Consider the following 16,240-nt stretch of genomic DNA (forward strand, 5'->3'; position numbering starts at 1 on the left):
CATGCTTATGATCATGCTGTTTGTTAATAGCCAGTCTTGTATATTGGTCAAGGCCAATGACTTAGGGATTGTTAACATGCTTTGTATATCATTTGATAAAAAATCTGCTTTAGATAAATTTACCTCTAACGTGTCAAAATTTAACTCACTAATAAGGGAAGCAGCAAGATAACAAAAACATTTAGAAGAGAATGTGCCAGTTCTGAAAGGACATTGAAATGGAATGGTTACAAAATTGGAGACTATGAATACTTACATAAACACAAGTAGTTTTTTATTGTAATTCAAGTTTCCTTTCACAAAGTCTTAAACACATAATGTCCTTGCCAGTTGTTACAAAGTAAGCTTGTAGCAATATCGTACATGCTGACTATCAGTCAGAAGAGCAAAAAACAGGGCATTTATGCAGCAAATGTTCTGAATATAGCTGCCTGAGATTGGGATTCAGTTTTCATCCTCCAGCAATAGTGAGTAATAGGGACATCTATCAGGAAAGCATGAAACAAAGTCAACAGAGATTAGAAACAGCATACCAAAAAATAAGTTAGTGCCAGTGGGTTTTTTTCAAGCTGAAATGAAGATACAGAATATAAAGTTTGCCCATTTCTTAGTTTGGGGATAATTGTTTTTTCTTTGACTATCACTCCTTTTGGTTTCCTCCTCCAAAAAGCAATACTCATTCTCATTTTAACTTACTGTTAGATTAATCATTTTTTACAATTTTTGAATTTAGCAAAAATTGAACACAGGTTTACTTTGTACACTATTATTACAATCATGATCATCAGTAAGATTTGTACTTATATTGATATTATTGCTTTAATTCAACTTCAACACCTAGGAAGAATTTCCATATAATTCCAAAGTAAATCAATCTTAATGGTAACAAATTAATTTTTTCTATGAATTTGGGCTTTTAGAGTGTGTTATTTTTCTATATAACCTGTTATATTTACATAAGTGCATCAAGAGTGTTACTGAAACTGAGTCCCCCTAAAGCTGAGTTTATGATTAACGTCTCTATCCAAAACTTTATTTCCTTTCTTCTCCAGAGCCTGTTCCCCTCAAGATTGAGGAGTATCAAAGAAAAGGGGGTAGTGAAACCATATACAAACCCCAGTGTCCCTGTCTTCTGAAGCAAAAGACTTTGGCTTTAGTCTCCCAGGCCTCCACTGAGTCTGGAAAGGCTGGATCAAGAGCTGATGATTAGGAAATGTGAAGATGTAGAAACAAAGAATAGCTTTTTGCCTGGGAAACTGGTAACAATGTAGACTATAAATCCACCAAATACCAGAATCACTGAACTCCCAGTTCCCTGAAAGATATAGATACAGGCTTGACACACATTCCTACATTGTTTTTACAGGGAGCAGACCCCCACCAGATGAAAACTGCTGACCACAAGCACATAGACCCCAAACAGGTTGAAAACAGAAGATTGGTGATGCTTGAAACTTAACCTTTATGCCAACCAATCTGAGAATTATGTATGAGCTGATCAAGCACCCTGTAGCTCCCTCCCTAACACTGCCTTTAAACACCCTTCCCTGAATGGCATTGAGGGGTTTGGGTCTTTTGGTCATGAGATGCCCATTTTCTTTGCTTGGTGCCCTGCAATAAACGCTGTACTTTCCTTTACCACAACCTGGTGTCAGTAGATTGGCTTTACTGTACCCAGGCAAATGGACCCAAGTCTGGTTTGGTAACATTACTAAACATACACATGCCTCCTAGTTATATAGCTAACAACTTTTATGGAGAGAAACTACCAAGGCCTGATAACTTTTGTTGGAAGATTATGAAAGGAATTCAAAGCTCTGTTTTAAATAGTTCCTATTACTTCAGAAATGCCCTTTCCCACTTTCATGAACTTATGCAAAGTTAGAGAACAAGGACCAAGAAATTCACCTATATTTGTATGCATACTTATTACTGTGCAGCAATCCCACATTTCCAGAGATCAACCCAAATTTCTAAGGTTGCTGACCTGACAGAAAAGAGATATTATTTACTACCTGTGAGGCAGCGACTCTTTGAGCAACAGAGCAAGTACCAGACAGTTCCCTGGGAGGTCTTTTTAGGCATTGTTATCAAGTATAATCCTTGTTTCTTGGTAGTAGTTTTGTCAATTCTGATTAGGTGATTTTACCTTCAAATGTGATATTTCCAGTGTGGTTACAGTTACAAATTTGATTTGATTTCTGTTGAACTACAGTATTGTTTCAATTAATTTTGTCAACTCTAAAAATAGATATTATGATTATACACATTTTATAGATAAAGAAATTGAGGCACACAGAAGTTAAGGAATTTATTTAAGATTACACAACTAATAAGTGGCAGAGCTGAGAAATAAATTAATGTCTGTCAGACTGCCATCATATTGAAAATATCAAACATGTAACCATTTTTCCATATGCCTCCCTGGCAATATACAAAGGCTAAAGAGTGGGATTTTGAACAGTCTTCTAGATATCTAGAGTTATCATCTCTAAGTTTTTTATTCCCCTGAAAATTCATATTTACAGTCTGTTTTTACATTAAAATGTCATAATATAAACACATATGAAATTTTATGTGTTTCTGAATTCTAATGGGCTATGCTCTATCCTGTAATATTCTGAAGAAATTAATATGTTGCATCCTAAAATTTGATGACATGAGCTACACCATAATATATTCTCTGTGGATTTTCTTGGTGGGATGGGTGGGAATCACTTGAATTGCATGCCACATGAAGGGTGAGATATTTCTGTTACCCTATGATTTGGGGAGGTAGAATTTAAAAGGAGGAGGAGGAAGAGAAGAAAAAAGAGAAGAAAGAGAGGGGCTTCCCTGGTGGTACACTGGTTAAGAATCTGCCTGCCAATGTAGGGGACATGGTTTTGAGCCCTGGTCCAGGAAGTTCCTACATGCTGCAGAGCAACTAATCCCATGTGCCACAACTACAGAGCCTGTGCTCTAGAGCCCACAAGCCACAACTACTGAAGTCCACGAGCCTAGAGCCCGTGATCTGCAACAAGAGAAGCCACCACAATGAGAAGCCCAAACACCACAATGAAGAGTAACCCCCACTCATTGCAACTAGAGAAACCCCATTAGTTAATGTTTAAAAAAAGAAGAGAGAGAAAAACTTGATGGTACAAAGACTGAATAGAGAATATCAAGCACAATACCTAAAACATCTCAATGCAAACAATCACAAATTTTTCTCATTCCTTTCACTCAGTCTTCCCTTAGTCACATATAACTAATTCTTGTTCAGTTCATCTTCAATCAGCAGTTTATTGCTTGAAGCCCTTGCTTCTAGACTAACATAGTCCCAGAAATTTTGAATCTCCAGTCCTTTATACAATCCATTCATTGTGGATCTATGGCTAACTTTCATGGAACTCTCTTCCATTATATGCAAACATTGACCTGTAGCTTGTGACAGGGACCCTTAAGTTTACATGTATGTGGAAGGGAGATACAATACTGACAGGCTTTGTTAATTTATTAGAGTGGTTGAATATATCAGGATAGGAGCATGGATTCACCTACTGGGTAAAATACACAAATATATGGACCTACCATGACTTTTCCTTAGAGATTTAGGCAATATTTGTCAAAAGTAAGTGTAAGAACATTTTATGGATTGTGATTGACAAATCTCAAAGTCCTGAAAAATCTTCCCATAGAGGGCAGACAGCAGGAGCAAGAAGAACTACAATCCTGCAACCTGTAGGAGAAAAAAACACATTCACAGAAAGATAGACAAGATGAAAAGGCAGAGGGCTATGTACCAGATGAAGGAACAAGATAAAACCCCAGGAAAACAACTAAAGGAAGTGGAGATAGGCAACCTCCAGAAAAAGAATTCAGAATAATGACAGTGAAGATGATCCAGGACCTCGGAAAAAGAATGGATGCAAAGATCGAGAAGATGCAAGAAATGTTTCACAAAGACCTAGAAGAATTAAAGAACAAACAAAGAGATGAACAATACAATAACTGAAATGAAAAACACACTAGAAAGAATCAATAGCAGAATAACTGAGGCAGAAGAACGGATAAGTGACCTGGAAGACAAAAAGGTGGAATTCACTGCTGCGGAACAGAAGAAAGAAGAAAGAATTAAAAGAAATGAAGACAGCCTAAGAGACCTCTGGGAAAACATTAAACGCAACAACATTCGCATTATAGGGGTCCCAGAAGGAAAAGAGAGAGAGAAAGGACCAGAGAAAATATTTGAAGAGATTATGGTCGAAAACTTCCCTAACATGGGAAAGGAAAGAGCCACCCAAGACCAGGAAGCGCAGCAAGTCCCATACAGGATAAACCCAAGGAGAAACACACCAAGACACATAGTAATCAAATTGGCAGAAATTAAACACAAAGAAAAATTATTGAAAGCAGCAAGGGAAAAACAACAAATAACATACAAGGGAACTCCCATAAGGTTAACAGTTGATTTCTCAGCAGAAACTCTACAAGTCAGAAGGGAGTGGCATGACATATTTAAAGGGATGAAAGGGAAGAACCCAGAACCAAGATTACTCTACCCGGCAAGGATCTCATTCAGATTCGATGGAGAAATCAAATGTTTTACAGACAAGCAAAAGCTAAGAGAATTCAGCACCACCAAACCAGCTCTATGATAAATGCTAAAGGAACTTCTCTAAGTGGGAAACACAAGAGAAGAAAAGGACCTACAAAAACAAACCCAAAACAATTAAGAAAATGGTCATAGGAACATACATATCGATAATAACCTTAAACGTGAATGGATTAAATGCTCCAACCAAAAGACACAGGCTCGCTGAATGGATACAAAAACAAGACCCATATATATGCTGTCTACAAGAGACCCACTTCAGACCTAGGGACACAAACAGACTGAGAGTGAGGGGATGGAAAAAGATATTCCATGCAAGTGGAAATCAAAAGAAAGCTGGAGGAGCAATACTCATGTCAGATAAAATAGACTTTAAAATAAAGAATGTTATAAGAGACAAGGAAAGACACTACATAATGATCAAGGGATCAATCCAAGAAGATGATATAACAATTATAAATATATATGCACCCAACATAGGAGCACCTCAATACATAAGGCATCTGCTAACAGCTATAAAACAGGAAATCGACAGTAACACAATAGTAGTGGGGGACTTTAACACTTCACATACATCAATGGACAGATCATCCAAAATGAAAATAAATAAGGAAACAGAAGCTTTAAATGACACAATAGACCAGATAGATTTAATAGATATTTATAGGACATTCCATCAAAAAACAGCAGGTTACGCTTTCTTCTCAAGTGCACACAGAACATTCCCCAGGATAGATCACATCTTGGGTCACAAATCAAGCCTCAGTAAATTTAAGAAAATTGATATCATATCAAGCTTCTTTTCTGACCACAACGCTATGAGATTAGAAATGATTTACAGGGAAATAAACGTAAAAAGCACAAACACACGCAGGCTAAACAATACGTTACTAAATAACCAAGAGATCACTGAAGAAATCAAAGAGGAGATCAAACAATACCTAGAGACAAATGACAATGAAAACACGATGATCCAAAACCTATGGGATGCAGCAAAAGCATTTCTAAGAGGGAAGTTTATAGCTATACAAGCCTACCTCAAGAAACAAGGAAAATCTCAAATAAACAATCTAACCTTACACCTAAAGGAACTAGAAAGAAGAACAAACAAAACCCAAAGTTAGCAGAAGGAAAGAAATCATAAAGATCAGAACAGGAATAAATGAAATAGAAACAAAGAAAGCAATTGCAAATATCAATAAAACTAAAAGCTGGTTCTTTGAGAAGATAAACAAATTGATAAACCATAAGCCAGACTCATCAAGAAAAAGAGGGAGAGGACTCAAATCAACAAAATTAGACATGAAAAAGGAGAAGCTACAACAGACACCGCAGAAATACAAAGCATCCTAGGGGACTACTACAAGCAACTCTATGCCAATAAAATGGACAACCTGGAAGAAATGGACAAATTCTTAGAAAGGTATAACCTTCCAAGACTGAACCAGGAAGAAATAGAAAATATGAACAGGCCAATCACAAGTAATGAAATTGAAACTGTGATTAAAAATCTTCCAACAAGCAAAAGTACAGGACCAGATGGCTTCACAGGTGAATTCTATCAAACATTTAGAGAAGAGCTAACACCCATACTTTTCAAACTCTTCCAAAAAACTGCAGAGGAAGGAACACTCCCAAACTCATTCTATGAGGCCACCATCACCCTGATACCAAAACCAGACAAAGATGCTACAAAAAAAGAAAATTACAGACCAATATCACTCATGAATATACATGCAAAAATCCTCAACGAAATACTAGCAAACAAAATCCAAAACACATTAAAAGGATCATACACCATGATCAAGAGGGATATAACCCAGGGATGCAAGGATTCTTCAATATACCCAAATTAATCAATGTGATACACCATGTGAACAAATTGAAGAATAAAAACCATATGATCATCTCAATAGATGCAGAAAAATCTTTTGACAAAATTCAACGCCCATTTATGGTAAAAACTCTCCAGAAAGTGGGCATAGAGGGAACCTACCTCAACATAATAAAGGCCATGTATAACAAACCCACAGCAAACATCATTCTCAATGGTGAAAAACTGAAAGCATTTCCTCTAAGATCAGGAACAAGACAAGGATGTCCACTCTCACCACTATTATTCAACATAGTTTTGGAAGCCCTAGCCATGGCAATCAGAGAAGAAGAAGAAATAAAAAGAATACAAATTGGAAACGAAGAAGCAAAACTGTCACTGTTTGCAGATGACATGATACTATAGAAAATCCTAAAGATGCCACCAGAAAACTACTAGAGCTAATCAATGAATTTGGTAAAGTTGCAGAATACAAAATTAATGCACAGAAATCTCTTGCATTCCTATACACTAATGAAGAAAAATCTGAAAGAGAAATTAAGGAAACACTCCCATTTACCATTGCAACAAAAAGAATAAAATACCTAGGAATAAACCTACCTAGGGAGACAAAAGACCTGTATGCAGAAAGCTATAAGACACTGATGAAAGAAATTAAAGATGATACTAACAGATGGAGAGGTATACCATGTTCTTGGATTGGAAGAATCAATATTGTGAAAATGACTATACTATCCAAAGCAATGTACAGATTCAATGAAATCCCTATCAAATTACCAATGGCATATTTTACAGAACTAGAACAAAAAATCTTAAAATTTGTATGGAGACCAAAAAGACCCCGAATAGCCAAAGCGGTCATGAGGGGAATAAAACAGAGCTGTAGGAATCAGACACCCTGACTTCACACTATACTACAAAGCTACAGCATTCAAGACACTATGGTACTGGCACAAAAACAGAAACATAGATCCATGAAACAAGATAGAAAGCCCAGAGGTAATCCCATGCAAATATGGTCAACTAATGTATGACAAAGGAGGCAAGGATATACAATGGAGAAAAGACAGTCTCTTCAATAAGTGGTGCTGGGAAAACAGGACACCTGCCTGTAAAAGAATGAAATTAGAACACTCCCTAACACCATACACAAAAATAAACTCAAAATGGATTAGAGATCTAAATGTAAGGCCAGACACTATAAAACTCTTAGAGGAAAACATAGGAAGATCACTCTTCGACATAAATCACGGCAAGATCTTTTTTGATCCACCTCCTAGAATAATGGAAATAAAAACAAAAATAAACAAATGGGACCTAATGAAACTTAAAAGCTTTTGCACAGCAAAGGAAACCATAAACAAGATGTAAAGACCACCCTAAGAATGGAAGAAAATATTTGCAAACGAATCAATGGACAAAAGATTAGTCTCCAAAATATATAAACAGCTCATGCAGCTCAATATTAAAAAAACAAACAACCCAATCCAAAAATGGGCAGAAGACCTAAATAGACATTTCTCCAAAGAAGACATACAGATGTCCAAGAAGCACATGAAAAGCTGCTCAACATCACTAATTATTAGAGAAATGCAAATCAAAACTACAATGAGGAATCACCTCACACCAGTTAGAACGGGTATCATCAGAAAATCTTCAAACAACAAATGCTGGAGAGGGTGTGGAGAAAAGGGAACCCTCTTGCACTGTTGGTGGCAATGTAAATTGATACAGCCACTATGGAGAACAGTATGGAGTTTCCTTAAAAAAGTAAAAATAGAATTACCATATGATCCAGCAATCCCACTACTGGGCATGTACCCAGAGAAAACCATAATTCAAAAAAACATGAACCCCAATGTTCATTGCAGCACTATTTACAAAATAGCCAGGTCATGGAAGCAACCTAAATGCTCATCGACAGACAAATGGATAAAGAAGGTGTGGTACATATATACAATGGAATATTACTCAGCCATAAAAAGGAACCAAATTGGGTCATTTGTTGAGACGTGGATGGATCTAGAGACTGTCATACAGAGTGAAGTAAGTCAGGAAGAGAAAAATATCGTATATTAATGCATATATGTGGAACCTAGAAAAATGGTACAGATGAACCGGTTTTCAGGGCAGAAATTGAGAACCAGATGTACAGAATAAACGTATGGACACCAAGGGGGGAATGCTGCAGGGGGATGGGGGTGGTGGTGTGATGAATTGGGCAATTGGTATTGACATGTATACACTGATGTGTATAAAATTGATGACTAATAAGAACCTGCTGTATAAAAAAATAATAAAATAAAAATTTAGAAAAAAGGAATCATATTAGACACTACAAGACCAAATACGTAGACTTTAATCTGGGAGAAATCAAAATGCTTTGTATGCTGAAAGAGCTTCAAGAAAAGCTGGCCTCACTTTCTCTCACTTCTGTTAGAACTAAACAAAATTATCTTTTTTTTTACATCTTTATTGGAGTATAATTGCTTTACAATGTTGTGTTAGTTTCTGCTGTATAACAAAGTGAATCAGCTATACGTATACATATATCCCCATATCTCCTCCCTCTTGCACCTCCCTCCCACCCTCCCTATCCCACCCCTTTAGGTGGTCACCAGGCACAGAGCTGATCTCCCTGTTCTATGTGGCTGCTTCCCACTAGCTATCTATTTTACGTTTGGTAGTGTATATATGTCCATGCCACACTCTCACTTCATCCCAGCTTACCCTTCCCCCTCCCCGTGTCCTCAAGTCTGTTCTCTACATCTGCATCTTTATTCCTGCCCTGCCACTAGGTTCATCAGTACCATTTTCCTAGATTTCATATATATGCGTTAGCATACGGTATTTCAAACAAAATTTTCTTGCTTGCTGAGTGATGTATTTCTATACATTTTTTTGCAGTATTACACATTTTGATGTTACTTAGTGGGTACACAAAACTTTACAACTGTCATATCTGGTAAATAATGAACAAATTGCAATAAAACAAATGGAATAGCAGATGAAAACAAAATGTCAGCTTTATTAAGAGGGGGGAAATAAATTGCAGGATACTGCTCATTATGAGAATAAAATGAGAGTAACAGAAACCCAGATTTAAGCAAACTGTCCATCATCTAGAGGCCTTTCTGATCTAGAAGAAGCAGAGAGAGCCTACAAGTTGCACTGCTTGAACTTTCGTTATAGGGAAGTAAATATCACAAGTAGGAAAGAACATTGTGAATTGTCTGCTAGTGCCCTTTGTCTGATTCTGCTATGTTGATCATTTCTTTTTTATTGAAATATAACAGCAGTTTAGGGATATTTTTGTTTACCCAATCATATCCATTGAAAAGCGTTTGTAAATTTGTGGTTGATTTTCGACTGTGGCTTATTGTGATATTACGATTGATTTTTTTTTTTTCAATTTCGGTTTGGTCAGATTTTGTTTGGGGATTTTTCTCTAGAAAAAACCTAAGAAAGGAAGTATTAGGAGACCTGAATGAAAAGAGAGACATACAGTATTGTGTTCCAGGTTCAGGTTCAAAACTGTAAAGAATTAATTCTCCCTAAAATAAAGTTATTAATCCACTACAATCGCAATCAAGACACTTAGCATGCTTTTTAGTGAAGCTTGACTAACAGGTCTTAAATTTACCAGAGACAAAGTATGAGAGATAGACTGAAAAAAATATGTAAGGATTATTTTACCTGCATCTTTATTATATGAAAAAGAGATTTGCTACCTCCTTTTCTTTTTTCAGGAAATCACAGACCCTAGGGGTTTAAAAGAAAATTGAACAGACATATGTTTCCATTACACGTTAAAGTTCTTTAAAATGAATATTTCTTTCCTTTAACTGTATTTCGGTTCAACTTGGAGGTTCTCCTCCTTCTAAACGAGGGAAGGACCTCCTGCTTTCCCCATCACAGGGAGGGGGCGGAGCATCCTCTAGAAGCTTGGAAGTGAGCCGGCCCTGGCCAGTCTTGGGGGAGGAGCCGCATTACATACAGACTTCGGAAGCCTCCGCCGAAGAGAGAAGAGAAGAAGCTTGGAGGTAATGGCTGTCGTAAAAAGCTAGTTATTTTCGGAGATTTCTGGAGACTTGGCAGTTAAGGTGAGAAAAGAAGGGACTGCTGCTTTGGAGTCGTGGGAAAGGAGTGTCGTTTTGTGAGAGTCGTTGTTTCTGTGAGGGAATTATATCTGAATTTTGTATTCCTTCCAGATATTTTAAAAGTACACACTTTAAAAGTGGGGGAGGTGATCAGATTACACCTGCGGAAAAAATACTTCATGAGGTTGCAAAAGTTGACTTTCGAATAGGGCATTTTATCTTTCAGTCAAAAAGCAATGGTAACAGAGATAAATGATGAAACAAAACTTGAAAATTTATCTTCCTTACTTTGAAAAAAAAAGATTGTGATAATGCCAAATGAAAAATGAAGTTATTAGTTTGGAGTGTTACCTCTTTATATTACTTTGGTTGTTGATTGTGTTTCCAACAAATCTTACTGTTTTGGTGGAGTTTGTATAGTAATAATCTGAAGTAATGTATAACTGCAAATTTAAGTACTTCTGGCAATAAGAAGTTTAGTTTATTGTCAGGGAATACTCAATGTTTTAAGAGGATCACTTTTTTATGGATGTGCAAAGGACAATCACTGTCTACATCTCTACCTAGCTATGAAAAGAATGATATAGTCCTATTTGTACTGTAATATGAAAAATATTTGTAAGATCATAAACTGAAGAATAATAGACTTATATTGATATAATAAAACACAGCAATATATCTAGTAATAAATGTCTAGGGAAAAAAGAGAGGAGATTTTCCACTTCTTTTCCCACATTTCACTTAGCATGAGTAGCTATGTCAGCATAAAAAAAACTGAGATGAGAATTTAAAACCATGGGGGGAAGAAAACTACCTGCCAAAAAAAAAAATGTGTAAACATATAGAAACGTGGAAATGTGTTCAAATACGTTGGTGAATAAATGTAATTTAAAATAGTGTATTCTGATATGTACATATATATGAATACATTATTTGAAATTACATATATACACACACACATATATATATATGATGAGGGAAAAATCAAGGGGATTAGACTCAAATGTAAGCAGTAAACAACTCAGGGGTTGGAGAAAGAACGTTGAGCATTTTCTTCTTTAGATTTTATGTACCTTTAGATTTTTTTTGGAAAGACATAATGGAGCTGAAAGAGAAAAATCCATTTTGTTACAGACATTTAAATGGATACCCACACACACACCATTGTCTTTAGCTGAAGGTGGATTTTTCTGTGGATCTGAGAAGGCTGGTTATCTGGCTGCTTGTGCATTTCTTGCAGTTCAAATATTTAGACTATTGTACAGACTTTGGTTCAAGCAGAAGATATTTATTTGAAGTTTTATGTACTTTTGAGAAATAATTCAAAAAATGTTTAAAACATATTATGGAATAGTTATGTAGGATAGTACATCCATAATTTTGAATACTATGCAGCTATAAAGAGAATAAGCTAATGCAATGAGCTAAATGTAAAAATAAGAAAGGATGTAGAAGGTATACTCTAAAAAACTAAAAATAAGCATATTGCAGAATAGCCTGTAATAATATTAGTACATTATATGTAAGAAAATTTTGGAGATATACATGCTACTTTATTAATTGGGGATATATAAGTGTAGTTGGAAACAGAACATTTCAACCTTTTATATATTACATTTCTCCATTTTTAAATCTTATTTTTAAAACAGTAAGCTTGAATAATTTTCATTGTGAGAAAATGAGAAAAAATTTTAGAAATGTAGAGTAGTCTTGAAAAGTTATTCACAAAAAGACGATGTAGAAAATATTTATTGATGTGGAAAGATGTTAAAATATATTCTTAGGAGGGATAAAGGTCTGATTTCAAAAAATATGCACATTTATTAATATGTATAAGAGAAATCTGTTAATATATAGAGCAAACCATTATATTTTGAACATTATTGTGGGGATTTGCTTTTTTTCTTGAAAAATTGAAAGATGAAGAAAGATATACAATATGCATGAAAGATATAATAGCAAACGTTAAAATGAGGAAATATGATCCCATTTTTCTATAATACGCACACAGCTCTTAAGTTAATGTAAAAGTCTAGAAGCCTGAGAAGGCTGCTGTCTGGATGGCTCTAGTTCCCACCCTTCCTGACCAAGGACCTGAGTGCCTGCAGTTCTGGTTCTAGTCACGAGATGGCGCTTGCCAGGTGTCCTAAATTCAGGCAACCATTTTCATGAAGTGGACAAAGCAATGAAATGTATTTGCTATTATGAGACAGGTTATGAGACAGTATGTAGAGTGTGACTGCGGTTCGTTGAAAAATTGCACATGTATAAAATTAAAAAACACACAAAGACTGATGTGAGAGTTCAAACAGAAAGCATTAAAAAAAGTAGCTACACAGATTTGGCCTGTAGAAAGGCACAAGGCAATTATTTCCCTTCTTTCCTGTCCCCAAAGCATACTTTTCACTAGAGGGATGATTTTAGCATGAACCTAATAACATAACTGTGTCACAAAGAACATTTCAAATAACATGAACAAGAAGGAAAATAAGGCAGCTACATCACACATGAGATTTCATCTCATTCCTGTGTTTCAGAATGACATGCCTGCTAAAGTTTTGGTAAGGAAGCTTCTTTATGCCTTTTCCATTTAATTGGTTTGATTCCCTGTCTACTTTTGGACAGCTTAGGTTAATATCAGAGATGTACACGACCTGGGGAATCTGCATGTGATGCCAGTTGAGCCTCAGAAAGGCAGCACGACCACAAAAGTGCCAAGCAAGAAGGCTCTGCTGGACAAGCAGTTGGAGTGAGAATAGAAACAACCGGGTCACAGGGCCGGATCCTGCATGATCCACATGACATTGGGTAAGGCTCTTCCCATCTCATGAAATAGTTCACATTAAAAACATGTTGAGAACTTGGGGTATAATTTATTTTGCTTCCTGCTTTGAAGCCATAGCATTTTAAAAGTCACACTTCATAGTACAATCATGTTAGGTCGAGAATTTGAGATACAATTCAATTTGCTCCTGGTTTTGCAGCCATAACGTTTTGTAATTAAAAGTCATAGCTTCTAGTTTTGGGGGAAATATCTCATGTATTAAAACCACTATGAAGAAATAGTGAAAGGGGCTATTCAGGTGTCTACCAGAGGTTCCAGCCAATGACCTGACTCTACAATCCTTGACACCTTTGCTAGGTTGTCATCACCACATGCTAGATAGCATAGTTACAAGTATTTCTTAAGACCTGCTTAAGGTCTCACAGCCTTCCTTGAATAGACTTCTGCATACTCTCTTGAATAAGGCTGTTGATGCTGAACCTCACTGTCTGTGTCCATGAGATCTTTGGTTGCTTTGGACAGACAGGGCAGCACTAGCAGCTTTGGAAACATTAAAGCCCAGCATTCCCTCCTAATAACCCAGTGGGATTTAAAAGACCCAAATTATCCAGGAACACAAATAATTTTCCTGCCACTTCCAAAGCCCCTCCCACATGCATTCCGTTCTTACAGTACAACAGAAATAATAAAGATGTGATATTGGGTTTGTGCTATCATAATTCTTCTCTGTTTTCCTTCCCCTCCCCCAAAAGATGTCCATGTCTCCAACCTCCTCTGTCTGTTATGCACTACTTATTTTTCTGAGTCGTATCTTGCCTCCATCCTCATTGTCCATGTTCTTTCTGCTTAAGAGGGTAAACTTCTTATCTGATCCCTTTTCTTTTTTGCCTTATTTCAGTCTAATCCAGTTATCGCCCATTGAAAACACTTTAGTCGAGCTACTTTGTGAAGTTTCAGAGGATAAGAAGAGGCTACAGCAGGTGAGAGCCGTTTACTAACCCTAATGCAATAAAGTTAAGGGCTCTTCATAAACACTGATTTTCTAGAAAACCAGGCAACTAGAACCAGACCAGGGTCCTGAGGAATGTTCCAGCACATTGTGTATCTGTTGATTGAGTTCTTGTCTATATCCCAGTGCACTAACTGAACATGTGCAAATTCAGTTTCCCTGTGGTTAAATTAGGACTTCTTTTCCCCCTTTTCCCTCCTTCCTGTCTCATCCGTCTCTCACTACACCTTAGACAGCTACTAAACTATTTTTTTATTATTTGTACCGTTAAATGTGGTTTAACCCTAGGTTAATGTCAGAGATGCTTGTGAGTCATGCATGTTTCTTAACTGTGCTATCTAGTATGGGGACATGACAAGTTAGCATAGTTATCAAGGATTTGAAATTTTTCTCTCCACTGAGCTAGTAAAGGTCTCAAACCCACAGCTGTCTGCTTGCCTGCCTGCCTGTTTGAACACGTCAAAAACGTAACTCTGTCATAATGCCTCTGTGACAAAACCCAAGGCTAGACATTGGGTTCTACAGACAGAAATCCATATCTCCTCACCAAAGAAATTTTAATGTCCTTTACTCAGATTGGTTAACAGAATAATTTTGATCCAGCCTGACCCTTCTGCTATATGTGTCTGGAAGAATGATGGCTTCTTTCTTTAGAGACCCTCATGCAGACAGTTTTCTTTCTTTGTGTTTGTTAATCACAGGAAGAGCTGTGTCATACTGCAGCTCTGTTTCTCTAAGGTGAATTAGTCAGAGGTGGCAAGAGACAGGAGTTGTGTTTACTTGTTCACTGTGATGATGGATGGGGTTGTGAGGGCCTTACCAACTTTACCTACACTTTATAATTTTTTGTGTTTGAATTAGCATAACATTATCTTAAGAGAACTAACCCTCAGAACGATCCACTGGCAGTATGTAGGTTTTGGCACTTCCTGGGAAACAACACCCCTAGGTTAAAGGCAATAAAACTCTAAATTTAACTCTTAATTTCTTGACTATTTTGTGAACAAAAAAGCTCAATAAAAGAGGATATTGAATTAGAAATTGCAAACAACAAAAGCACAAGAACAAGAAGTTGCCAATTGTAAATGAGGATAGGATGAAATGGGCATTTCCCTGCGTAACAAATTATTTTCAGTCGTTGTACCGCCAGGACCCTGCAACACAAAAGAGACAGATCGTAACTACTCTATGGCTAAGTGAAACTATAATGAAGATATGGTCAGTGCAAGAGCATAGTGCAGAAATATATTTTTTAATTTGTGTGAGAGGTGGAGAGTTATAGATAAGTACGGTAATTATTGAAAATTATTGTGGTTCACCAGTGTGTTCACCAGGAAGAACATAGGTTGACACTCACTGGAGGTTACATTGACTAATTCCCCTACAATCTGAAGGTGAATGACATCATCCTTGGTTCTACTCAAGAGACAGGATTCCAAGCCCAGGAGGCAATGAGTACTGGTGGAGAGAGAACACATCTTTCTGTTTGGGATTCTGATAAGACTTTGGCTTTGATTTTGTTTTGCCGTCTTCCCAGCTTTGTGACCTTGCTCGTGAGCAAGAGTGCCCATTTCCTCACTCTCTTGTCAACTCTCCATTGTATCATTTTTTGGCCTCATTATAAGTCAAATTAGGTAGAAAAGTGAAATCTCATTGCTGTCTATGTTTGCATCTCTTTATTAGGGGAGGTGAGTACCTTTATGGATTGTTTAGTTTTAATTTTTATTTTGGATGTTTGGGTTTTGAGGACCCCCAATGAATAGCACCTCCTTTTCTACACTGAACAAATTGAACAAACTGATATAAAACAAATGAAGTTGCAGATGGAAGCCTAAACGTCAGCTTTAGTACAAGGTGAAGGTAAGTTGCAGGGCATTGATTATTGTGAGTCAAGCGGACTTTAAAACAACAAATT

General features: G+C 36.6%; 1 protein-coding gene across 13 annotated transcripts in view; it reads left to right on the forward strand.

Annotated features, from left to right (window-relative positions):
* Window positions 1-10,404: 10,404 nt before the first annotated feature.
* PWWP3B (PWWP domain containing 3B) overlaps window positions 10,405-16,240 on the forward strand; it is a 28,585-nt gene continuing 22,749 nt past the window's right edge. For 10 of the 13 annotated variants that reach the window (XM_079910111.1, XM_079910113.1, XM_079910105.1 and 7 more), the window contains exons 1-3: window positions 10,405-10,534; window positions 13,157-13,339; window positions 14,215-14,296. The gene's annotated coding sequence lies outside the window, so the exon portion shown is untranslated. The remainder of the gene's footprint in view (window positions 10,535-13,156; window positions 13,340-14,214; window positions 14,297-16,240) is intronic. The other 3 variants (XM_079910116.1, XM_079910106.1, XM_079910117.1) reach the window with 3 other exon arrangements.

This window comes from Stenella coeruleoalba, assembly GCF_951394435.1.
Source record: "Stenella coeruleoalba genome assembly, chromosome: X".
NCBI lineage: Eukaryota > Metazoa > Chordata > Mammalia > Artiodactyla > Delphinidae > Stenella > Stenella coeruleoalba.